Below are 12368 nucleotides of genomic sequence, written 5' to 3' on the forward strand. Positions count from 1 at the left end.
AAGATGCCCCATATAATCCTGCATAAAGGTTAATAATGGCCCCATAAGATGCTCCATAGACACATTTGCCCAATATAATGCTCCACAAACGTTAATTATGGCCCCATAAGATGCTCCATAAAGATATTTGCCCCATATAGTGCTGCACAAACATTATGGCCCCATAAGATGCTCCATACAGACATTTGCCCCATACAATGCTGCACAAATGTTAATTATAGCCCCATAAGATGCTCCATAAAGATATTTGCCACATATAGTGCTGCACAGATGTTGATTATGGCCCCATAACATGCTCCATACAAACACTTGCCCCATATAGTGCTGCACAAACGTTGATTATGGCCCCATACAGACACTTGCCCCATATAGTGCTGCACAAATGTTATGGCCCCATAAGATGCTCCATACAGACACTTGCCCCATTTGTTGTTGCTGCGATAAAAAAAAAAAAATCACATACTCACCTCTCCGTTGCTCAGGCCCCCGGCACTTTCAATATTCACCTGACTTCGTTCCGGCGCCGCTCCATCTTCAGCGTCTTCTGCACTGACATTCGGGCAGAGGGCGAACGTAGCCTAACATCGGTGCAATAGCATCTATTGGTAAAAGATGGATACTTCTGCGCAAGCGCCATTTTGCCAAATTTTATTTTTTGTTTTCTAAGCCAACAATATTCTATGCAGTATGTTTAATAGTGGTAATTTCAGTGAGGGTTCAGTGACCTGTCAAAAGTAGAGTTGAGCGAATTTGTTCGGGTTCCCTCTTATTCGGCAAGCTATAAAGCTTGCCGAATAAGCTGCAGAGGGAATCCGGCTTCCTGGATCGCACCGGACGATCAGCTGATCGGCCCTGCAGCTGCATGTTTCGCGGCTTTGTCACAGCACATGCATGGAGAGCCCAACAAACAGGCTCTCCATGCATGTGCTGTGACACAGCTGTGACACATGCAGTTGAGGCGGCAATCAGCTGATCGGCGCGATCCAGGAAGCCGTGTTCCCACTGCAGCTTATTTGGCAAGTGCTATAGCTTGCTGAATATGAGGGAACCTGAGCAAATTTGCTCAACTCTAGTCATAACCACACACATATGCATATGTAAGTGGAAACTGATTGACAGGTTGGTCACACTTGTCAAACATAGTGCTTGACAAGTGTGACCAACTTTTTACTATTGATGCTGCCTATGCAGCATCAATAGTAAAAGATCTAATGTTAAAAATAATTAAAAAAAATAATAAATCGTGATATTTCACCTTCTGCCGTCCCTCGCAGCGTTCCCGCTCCTCGCGATGCTCCCGTTCCCAATAATGCCTCGCGGCAATTACCCCAGACGACGTAGCGAAAAACCACGAGAAAAATCCTGAACGTGTGCACACAGCCTAAGGGTATGTTCACACGTTCAGGATTTCCATCCTTTTTTTTTCCTGACTGTTTTTTAAAAAACTGCAGCTCTTGGCAGAAAACGCAGGTCCTTTTTTTGGTCCTTTTTTGGTCCGTTTTTGATGCGTTTTTTGATGCGTTTTTTTGATGCAGTTTTCTAGCCAGAGTCTGTGTGTTTTCTAGGAATTTTTTTAGGGTTAAAATGGCTGAAAATACCCTAACCCTACCCCTAACCCTACCCCTAACCCTAACCCTAACCCTACCCCTAACCCTACCCCTAACCCTAACCCTACCCCTAACCCTACCCCTAACCCTACCCCTAACCCTACCCCTAACCCTACCCCTAACCCTACCCCTAACCCTACCCCTAACCCTAACCCTACCCCTAACCCTAACCCTAACCCTACCCCTAACCCTACCCCTAACCCTACCCCTACCCCTATTCTAACCTTAGTGAAAAAAAAAAAAAAAAATTCTTTATTTTTTTTATTGTCCCTACCTATGGGGGTGACAAAGGGGGGGGGGGGGTGTCATTTACTATTTTTTTATTTTGATCACTGAGATAGGTTATATCTCAGTGATCAAAATGCACTTTGGAACGAATCTGCCGGCCGGCAGATTCGGCGGGCGCACTGCGCATGCGCCCGCCATTTTGCAAGATGGCGGCGCCCAGGGAGAAGACGGCCGGACGGACACCGGGACGCCGGGTGAGTATAAGGGGGGGAGATTAGGGCACGGGGGGGGGGGCATCAGAGCACTGGGGGGGGGGCATCGGAGCACTGGGGGGGGGCATCGGAGCACGGGGGGGCGGGATCGGAACACGGGGGGGGCAGCCACACTCCGCCCACGCACTTCCGCCCGCTCCCCGCACTTCCTGCTGCAGCGGTTCTGCACATCAAATCGCAGTAAAACCCGCAGATATATTTTTGATCTGCGGGTTTTACTGCGGTTTGGACCTCACAATGGAGGTCTATGGGTGCAGAACCGCTGCGGCTCCGGAAAAAGAATTGACATGCTCCTTCTTTTTTCCGGGAGCTATTCAGCGCGGCTTTTTTTTTTACAATTTCCGGACCATGTGCACAGTGTGTCCTGTTTTCCATAGGGTACAGTGTACTGTACCCTGCATGGAAAACAGCTGCGGAACCGCAGCGGCAAAACCGCCGCGGTTCCGCGGTAAAAAACGCACTGTGTGAACATGGCCTAAGAGTTACAGATGGGGCTAGAGTTGAGGCTTGGGTTAGGGTTGGGATTAAGGTTAGGGGTGTGTTGGGGTTAGGGTTTGAGTTAGAATTGGGGGTTTATACTGTTTAGGCCCATCAGGGGGTCTCCAAACGCGACATGGTGTCCGCCATTGATTCCAGCCAATTTTGCGTTTAAAAAGTGAAATGGTGCTCTGTCCCTTCTGAGCCTTGCCATGTGCCCAAACTGTGGCTTTCCGCCAGATAAGAAGTATCGGCGTACTTAGGAGAAATTGAACAACCTATTTTGTGGTCCATTTTCTCCTGATACCCTTGTGAAAATAAAAAGTTTGGGTCTAAAATACATTTTTTTGTGAAAAAAGTTAAATGTTAATTTTTGCTCTTTCATATTGCTTTAGTTCTTGTGAAGCGTCTGAAGGGTTAATAAACTTCTTGAATGTGGTTTTGTGCCCCTTGATTGGTGCCGTTTTTAGAATGGTGTCACTTTGGGGTATTTTCTATCCTATTGACCCCCTCAGTCATTTCAAATGTGAAGTGGTCCCTAACAAAAAAAAAAAAAAAAAAGGGGTTTGTAAATTTTGTTGGAAAAATGAGAAATCGCTGGTCAACTTTTAACCCTTAAGGCTATGTGCTTCCGCAGCGGTTTTGACGCTGCGGATTCGCAGCTGTTTTCCATGTGTTTACAGTACCATGTAAACCTATGAAAACAAAATCCACAGTGCACATGCTGCGGAAAAAAACGCGTGGAAACGCTGCATTGTTTATTCCGCAGCATGTCAATTCTTTGTGCGAATTCCGCTGCGGTTTACGCCTGCTCCATAATAGGAATCTGCAGGTGTAAAACCGCAGATGGAATCCACACACAAACCGCGGTAAATCTGCTGTAAATCCGCAGGTAATCCGCAGTGCGGTTTACCTGCGGATTTACAAAAACAGGTGCGAAAAAATCCAACCTACATGTGCACATACCCTTAAACATCCTAACAAAAAAATTGTTTTCAAAATGTAAAGTTGAAATGTGGGAAATGTTATTAATTAACTATTTTCTGTAACATGACTACTTAAGGGCACAAAAATTATAATGTTGAAAATTGCAAAATTTTCAAAATTTCTGCTTTATTTCCGGTTTTTCATAAACGCAAGTCATATCGAAGAAACTTTACCACTAACATGAAGAACAATATGTCACGAAAAAACACTCAGAATCAGTGGGATCTGTTGAAGTATTCGATAATTAGGACCTCATAAAGGGACAGTGGTCAGAATCGTAAACATTGGCTTTGTCATTAAAGGTACTGTCACACTAGACGATATCGCTAGTGATCCGTGACGTTGCAGCGTCCTCGCTAGCGATATCGTCCAGTGTGACAGGCAGCAGCGATCAGGCCCCTGCTGGGAGATCGCTGGTCGGGGAAGAAAGTCCAGAACTTTATTTCGTCGCTGGACTCCCCGTAGACATCGCTGAATCGGCGTGTGTGACACCGATTCAGCGATGTCTTCGCTGGTAACCAGGGTAAACATCGGGTAACTAAGCGCAGGGCCGCGCTTAGTAACCCGATGTTTACCCTGGTTACCATCCTAAAAGTAAAAAAACAAACACTACATACTTACCTACAGCCGTCTGTCCTCCAGCGCTGTGCTCTGCACTCCTCCTGCTCTGGCTGTGAGCGTCGGTCAGCCGGAATGCAGAGCGGTGACGTCACCGCTCTGCTTTCTGGCTGCCCGGCGCTCACAGCCAGACCAGAGAAGCAGAGCGCCGAGGACAGACGGCTGTAGGTAAGTATGTAGCGTTTGTTTTTTTACTTTTTAGGATGGTAACCAGGGTAAACATCGGGTTACTAAGCGCGGCCCTGCGCTTAGTTACCCGATGTTTACCCTGGTTACCGGGGACCTCGGGATCGTTGGTCGCTGGAGAGCTGTCTGTGTGACAGCTCTCCAGCGACCAAACAGCGACGCTGCAGCGATCCGGATCGTTGTCGGTATCGCTGCAGCGTCGCTATGTGTGACGGTACCTTAAGGTTAAAATTGGCTCGGTCACTAATGGGTTAAACAATCACAAGACGGATTTAATCAACCAAAGTATCATTGTAATCAGTATAACTGTGCCAACCTGACACTGTAGGTTACTGTGCACAATCCTGCTGACATGTTTCTTTTAGGCCGGTTTCACACATCCGTGTCTCCGGTACATGTGGTGACACTTTTCACATGTACCGGAGACACATACACACGTAGACCCATTCAAATGAATGGGTCTGTGCAACATGTCAGTGTTTCCATGGACCGTGTGTCCATGAGCAAAACACGCTGACGAGTCAGTTTTTTGCCATCAGCACGGACAGCAAAACGTCGTGCACACGGAGAACACGTATTATGATGTCCTCCGTGTGACAGGCATCGGCACCTGGGAAGAATTAACTGCTCTTCCCTGGTGGCAGGTGCTGAAGACAACTGTCATCATTCGCTCCTGCTCTGCCTGCGAGCAGAGGAGAATGATGAGCGTTATATTAAAGTCTGAACGACAGCAGGTGGTGGATTTTGGGACTGTTACCCCATCATCCGACACCTGCTGCCGCTAATAAGTGACAGTAGGTGCGGATGATCGGGGTATTCCACAGCTGCCTGCTGCGATCATTCGGAAATATATGAATGAAAAACCCGACGTGGGTTACCCCTTATTTTGTTGAACCAACCAGGCAAAACTCACAGCTGGGGGCTGCAACACCCATCTGTCAGCTTCTGCAAGGTTGGTTATCAAGAATAGAGGTGTCCCTACGTTGTTTTTTTAATTTAAATAAATAATTTAAAAAATCGGCGTGGGGTCCCCCCATTTTTGACAACCAGCCTTGCTAAAGCTCACAGGTGGGGGCTTTTATTCTCAGACTGGTAAATGGGCCATTGATAAAAGGCCCCCCCAGCCTAAAAACATTATTATATTAGATGCGCCTTTTCTGGCGCTTTGCCAGTTTCTTCCCAGTTGCCCTGTAGCGGTAGCAAGTGGGATAATATTTGTGGGGGTGATGTCACCTTTCAGGTGACATCAAGCCCACGACTTAGAAATGGAGAGGTGTCTATAAGACACCTAGCCATTACTAATCCTATAGTTGTAATGTTAAATAAAGACACAGCCAGAATAAAGTACTTTATTTAAAAAAAATTACAGACACCTTTACTGTTCTAAATTAAACCATACTTACTGTAACACCTAATTCCCCGACACCCTCAATCTCCTGTAATAAAAGTAAAATAGTAAACCAACATTATACCATACGTGTCCGTCGTTGTGTCCTACGATGTAATCCAAGTCTGGGGGGCTAAATAGTTTTCAACCAGGACGGTGCCAAGATGCGACCGTCCTGGCTGAAAACCACTGATGAATGAGATGCTGAGAGCGCAGCAGCATTCACCAGCGATGACATCATCACCGGCTTTTTCCCAAAGTCCAGAGGTCACCTCAGTTCAGCCCGGCCGTGATGATGTCACCGCTGGTGAATGATGCTGTGCTCTCAGCATCTTATACATCAGTGGTTTTCAGCCAGGACGGTCGCATCTTGGCACCGTCCTGGTTGAAAACTATTTAGCCCCTTAGACATGGATTACAGCGTGGGACACCACGACAGACAGGTATGGTATATTGTTGGTTTATTATTTTACTTTTATTACAAGAGATCGAGGGCATCGGGGAATTAGGCGTTGCAGTAAGTATGGTTTAATTTAGAAGATTTAAAAGGTGTCTGTGTCATTTTGTCAAATAAAGGACTTTATTCTTGCCGTGTCTTTATTTAACATTACAACTATAGGATTAGGAATGGATAGGTGTATTATAGACACCTCTCCATTATTAAGCCGTGGGCTTGGTGTCACCTGAAAGGTGACATCAACCCCAGAAATATTACCCCACTTGCCACCGCTACAGGGCAAGTGGGAAGAGACTGGCAAAGCGCCAAAAAAGGCACATCTAATAGATATGTGCCTTTTCTGGGCAGCTGCTGTTTTTAAACTGTGGGGGTGGCCTATATCAATGGCCCCTTACCTGTCTGAGAATAGCAGCACCCAGCTGTAAATTATTTAAATAATTTAAAAAACAGCGTGGGGACCCCTCTATTATTGATAACCATGCTTGCAGAAGCTGTGAGTTTTGTCTGGTTCAATAAAATGGGGAACCCACGTCGGGTTTTTAATTAATTTATTTACGAACGATTGCAGCCGTCAGCTGTGGAATACCTCGAATATCCGCACCTAGTGTCACTGTTATTAGCGACAGCAGGTCTCTGATAATGGGGGTAACAGTCCAAAAAGCCACCACCGGCTGTCTTTCGGACTTTAACCCCTTCACCCCCGGAGCTTTTTCCATTTTTCCGTTTTTCGCTCCCCTCCTTCCCAGAGCCATAACTTTTTTATCTTTCCGTCAATATGGCCATGTGAGGGCTTATTTTTTGCGGGACGAGATGTACTTTTGAACGACATCATTGGTTTTACCATGAGGTGTAACAGAAAACGGGAAAAAAATTCCAAGTGTGATGAAATTGTTTTTTGTTTGGCTTTTTTGCTAGGTTCACCAAATGCTAAAACTGACCTGCCAATATGATTCTCCAGGTAATTACGAGTTCATAGACACCTAACATGTCTAGGTTATTTTTTATCTAAGTGGTGAAAAAAATTCCAAAGTTTGCTAAAAAAAAATAAAAAAAAAAATTGCGCGATTTTCTGATACCCATAGCGTCTCCAATTTTCGTGATCTGGGGTCAGGTGAGGGCTTATTTTTTGCGTGCCGAGCTGACGTTTTTAATACCATTTTGGTGCAGATACGTTCTTTTGATCGCCCGTTATTGCATTTTAATGCAATGTTGCTGCGACCAAAAAAACGTAATTTTGTCGTTTTGATTTTTTTTTCGCCACTCCATTTAGCGATCAGGTTAATCCTTTGTTTTTATTGATAGATCGGGCGATTCTGAAAGCGGCGATACCAAATATGTGTATTTTTAATTTTTTTTTTATTGTTTTATTTTGATTGGGGCGAAAAGGGGGTGATTTGAACTTTTATATATTTTTTAAAATATTTTTAAACTTTTTTTTTTAAATTTTGGCATGCTTCAATAGCCTCCATAGGAGGCTAGAAGCATGCACTACACGATCGGCTCTGCTACATAGAGGTGAAGTACAGATCACCTCTATGTAGCAAAAAGGCAGGTGTACTTTGAACGCCGACCCCAGGCGCGGCCGGGAGCGCTAGTTAAATGCCGCTGTCAGCGCTTAACTAAATGTAATTCTGTAGATAAGCCACCGATGTATCCTGAAAGATGAGAAAAAGAGGTTTATACTCACCTAGGTGGACTGTCTGATCCGATGTGCGTTGCGGTTCGGTCCGGGGCCTCCCATCTTCGTAGGATGATGTCCTCTTCTTGTCTTCACGCTGCGGCTCCGGTGTACTTTGTCTGCCCTGTTGAGGGCCGAGCAAAGTTCTGCCGGGAAAGGTTAGAGAGGCCCGGCGCCTGCGCACTGCAGTACTTAGTACAAAGTACGCCTGGGCCGGAGCCGCAGCGTGAAGATAAGAGGAGAACGTCATCCTATGAAGATGGGAGGCCCCGGACTGGACCGCGACGCCCATCGGACCAGAACAGAACCGGGAACGCCCCTGGATGAGTATAATCTAACCCCTTTTTCTCATCTTTCAAGATACATCGGGGGCTTATCTACAGCATTACAGAATGCTGTAGATAAGCCCCTGATGCCGGTGGGCTTAGCTCACCTTCGATTTTGGGGGTGACAGGTTCCCTTTAATAGAAATTAATTTAATCCTGTAAATCTGAACGGTTCAGTGATCACATGTGGATTTACCTGTGTTCAATAAACAACAGTTCTTTGGATGCAACGAACATGCACTGCGTCCAGAGCACTGCTAGTTCCGGATTGTGAGCACCCTGCCTTAGGCCGGTTTCACACGTCCGTTTATTTCAGTACCGGAAAAACCAGAACCGGAGATGTCCGTGTGTGTAATACTTTCGGCACGTGTGGCAACCGTGTGCTGCATCAGTACCACACGGACGGCCACCAGGGAAGAAGTGCTACAGTAAGCGCTGTTCTCCGGTGGCGGGTGCTGAAGACGGCGCTCATTATTCACCCCTACTTTGTAGGCGATCGGCGCGAGCAGAAGAGAACGATGAGTTATATTAAAGTCAGAACGACAGCAGGTGGGGGCTTTTGGGACTCTTATTCCCATCATCCAATCCCTGCTGCCGCTAATAACCGTGACAGCAGGAGCAGATCGGGTATTCCTCAGCTGCCGCCTGCGATATAACAAAATAAATGAATGAAAAACCTGACATGGGTTCCCCTTATTTTCTTGAACCAACCAGGCAAAACTCACAGCTGGGGGCTGCAACCCTCAGCTGTCAGTTTCTGCAAGGTTGGTTATCAAGAATAGACTGGTCCCCACGCTGTTTATTTATTTTTTTAAATTTAAATAAAAAATTGAAAATAAACGGCGTGTGGTCCTCCCCATTTTTGACAACCAGCCTTGCTAGAGCTCACAGCTGGATGCTGGTATGCTCAGGCTGGTAAGGGACCGTTGATATAGGCCCCCTCAGCCTAAAAACAGCAGCCCGCAGATGCCCAGAAAAGGCGTATCTATTAAATGCTCCAATTCTGGCGCTTTGCCCGACTCTTCCCACTTGCCCTGTCCGTCGTTCTGTCCCACGCTGTAATCCATGTCTGGGGGCTAAATAGTTTTCAACCTGGACGGTGCCAAGATGCGACCATCCAGACTAAGAACCACTGGTGAATGAGTTGAAAACTATTTAGCCCCCAGACATGGATTACAGTGTGGGACAGAACGACGGACAGGTATGGTATATTGTTGATTTTTTATTTTACATTTATTACAGGAGATCGAGGGCTTCGGTAGAATTAGGCAAGGTCATAAGTATGGTTTAATTGAGATTAATAGTAAAGGAGTCTGTGTCATTTTTTTTCAATCAACCCCTTCAAGACGCAGCCCTTTTTCATTTTTGCGTTTTCGTTTTTCACTCCCCTCCTTCTCAGAGCCATAACTTTTTTATTTTTCCATCAATATGGCCATGTGAGGGCTTATTTTTTGCGGAACGAGTTGTACTTTTGAACAACATCTTTGGTTTTACTATGTCTTGTACTAGAAAACGGGAAAAAAAATTTAAAGTGTGGTGAAATTGCAAAAAAAGTGCAACCCCACACTTGTTTTTTGTTTGTTGTTTTTGCTAGGTTCACTAAATGCTAAAACTGACCTACCATTGTGATTCTCCACATCATTACGAGTTCATAGACACCAAACATGTCTAGGTTATTTTTTATCTAAGTGGTAAAAAATAATTCCAAACTTTGCTAAAAAAAAAAAAAAAATTGCGCCATTTTCCGATATCGTAGCGTTTCCATTTTGTGGGATCTCGGGTTGGGTGAGGGCTTATTTTTTGCGTGCTGAGCTGACGTTTTTAATGATACCACTTTTGTGCAGGTACATTCTTTTGATCGCCCGTTATTGCATTTTAATGCAATGTCGCGGCAACCAAAAAAAGTAATTCTGGCGTTTTGAATTTTTTTCTTACTACGCCGTTTAGCGATCAGGTTGATCCTTTTTTTAATTGATAGATCGGGCGATTCTGAACGCGGCGATACCAAATCTGTGTAGGTTTGATTTTTATTTTTTTAATTGTTTTTATTTTGAATGGGGAGAAAGGGGGGTGATTTAGACTTTTTTATATTTTTTTTCATATTTTTTAAAACTTTTTTTGAAACGTTTGCCATGCTTCAATATCCTCCATGGGAGGCTAGAAGCTGGCACAACTGGATCGGCTCAGCTACATAGGAGCGATCATCAGATCACTCCTATGCAGCTGAATTACAGGCTTGCTATGAGCACCGACCACAGGGTGGCGCTCACAGCAAGCCGGCATCAACAACCATAGAGGTCTCAAGGACACCTCTGGTTGTTATGCCCATGCATCGCTGACCCCCAATCACATGAGGGGGGTCGGCGATGCGCGCATTTCCGGCCCCGATGGCTGGAAGCGGTAGTTAAATGCCACTGTCAGTGTTTGACAGCGGCATTTAACTAGTTAATAGCGGCGGGTAGATCGCTATTCCACCTGCCGCTATTGCGCACACATGTCAGCTGTACAAAACAACTGACATGTCGCGACTTTGATGTGGGCTCAGCGCCGGAGCACACATCAAAGGGAGAGACATGACATGCACTGTACTAGTACGGCGCATGTCATGAAGGGGTTAAAGGACTTTATTCTGGCTGTGTCTTTATTTACATATAACTATATGATTAGTAATGGATAGGTGACTTATAGACGCCTCTCCATTACTAAGCCGTGGGCTTGATGTCACCTGACAATACAAAGATGACATCAACCCCACAAATATGAACCCCACTTGCCACCACTACAGGGCAAGTGGGAAGAGCCAGACAAAACGCCAGAATTAGCGCATCCAATATATGCGCCTTTTCTGGGCAGCTGTTTTTAGACTGGGAGGCCTATATCAATGGCTTCTCTGCACTGACTGTGAGCGCCAGCCGGAAAGCACAGCGGTGACGTCACCGCTGTGCTCGTCACCGCTGTGCTCTGCTTTCCGGCCGGCGCTTACACAGTGCAGAGAAGCACAGCGCCGGGGGACAGACACCGGAATGTAAGTATGTAGTGTTTGTTTTTTTACGTTTATGCTGGTAACCAGGGTAAACATCGGGTTACTAAGCGCGGCCCTGCGCTTAGTAACCCGATGTTTACCCTGGTTACCAGTGAAGACATCGCTGAATCGGCGTCACACACGCCGATTCAGCGATGTCTGCCGGAGTCCAGCGACGAAATAAAGTTCTGGACTTTCTGCTCCGACCAACGATGGCACAGCAGGACCCTGATCGCTGCTGCCTGTCAAACTCAACGATATCGCTAGCCAGGACGCTGCAACGTCACGGATTGCTAGCGATATCGTTCAGTGTGAAGGTACCTTAAGGCTACCGGTATCAGGGGCTTATCTACAGCATTCTGTAATGCTGTAGATAAGTCCCCGATGTAACCTGAAAGATAAGAACAACTAGTTAGATTACACTTACCCAGGGGCGGTCCAGGTTCGCGTCCAGAGCCTTCCATCTTCATACGATGACATCCTCTTCTTTGCTTCCTGCTGCGGCTCCTGCGCAGGTATACTTTATCTGCCTTGTTGAGGGTAGAGCAAAGTACTGTAGTTCGCAGGCGCTGGGCCTATCTGACCTTTCCCGGCGCCTGCGCACTGCAGTACGCGGCATGAAGCAAAGAAGAGGACATCATCGCATAAAGATGGGAGGCGCCGGACCCGGACTGCGACGCCCATCGGACTGGACCGCATCGGGAGCGCCCCTGGGTGAGTATAATCTAACTCATTTTTCTTATCTTTCAGGTTACATCGGGGGCTTATCTACAGCATTACAGAATGATGTAGATAAGTCCCTGATGCCGGTGGGCTTAGCTTATAGGCGAATTTTGGGGTGACAGATTCCCTTTAATGATGGGAGTGCTGAAATAAGATGTGTCAAATTCATTAACAATTGGGCGGATCTTTTAACTTCCATGCGTCACCACCATGGGTTGGCACCCATTTATATCGTAATTTACACCACTCCTGTGGCCTAATTTATGATAAATGTCTTGCTGATCTCTACCCAAAGTTGTTGGAGCCGACTGGGACTTGCATAAATGCCAAAATCCGCAACATTTTTCCACAGCTTTGTGTTGTTCAAAAAACTTATTCAAGTGGTTTTACTCCAGTATTC

The sequence above is a fragment of the Ranitomeya imitator genome, chromosome 9 (genome assembly GCF_032444005.1).
Source record: "Ranitomeya imitator isolate aRanImi1 chromosome 9, aRanImi1.pri, whole genome shotgun sequence".
Classification (NCBI taxonomy): Eukaryota; Metazoa; Chordata; class Amphibia; order Anura; family Dendrobatidae; genus Ranitomeya; species Ranitomeya imitator.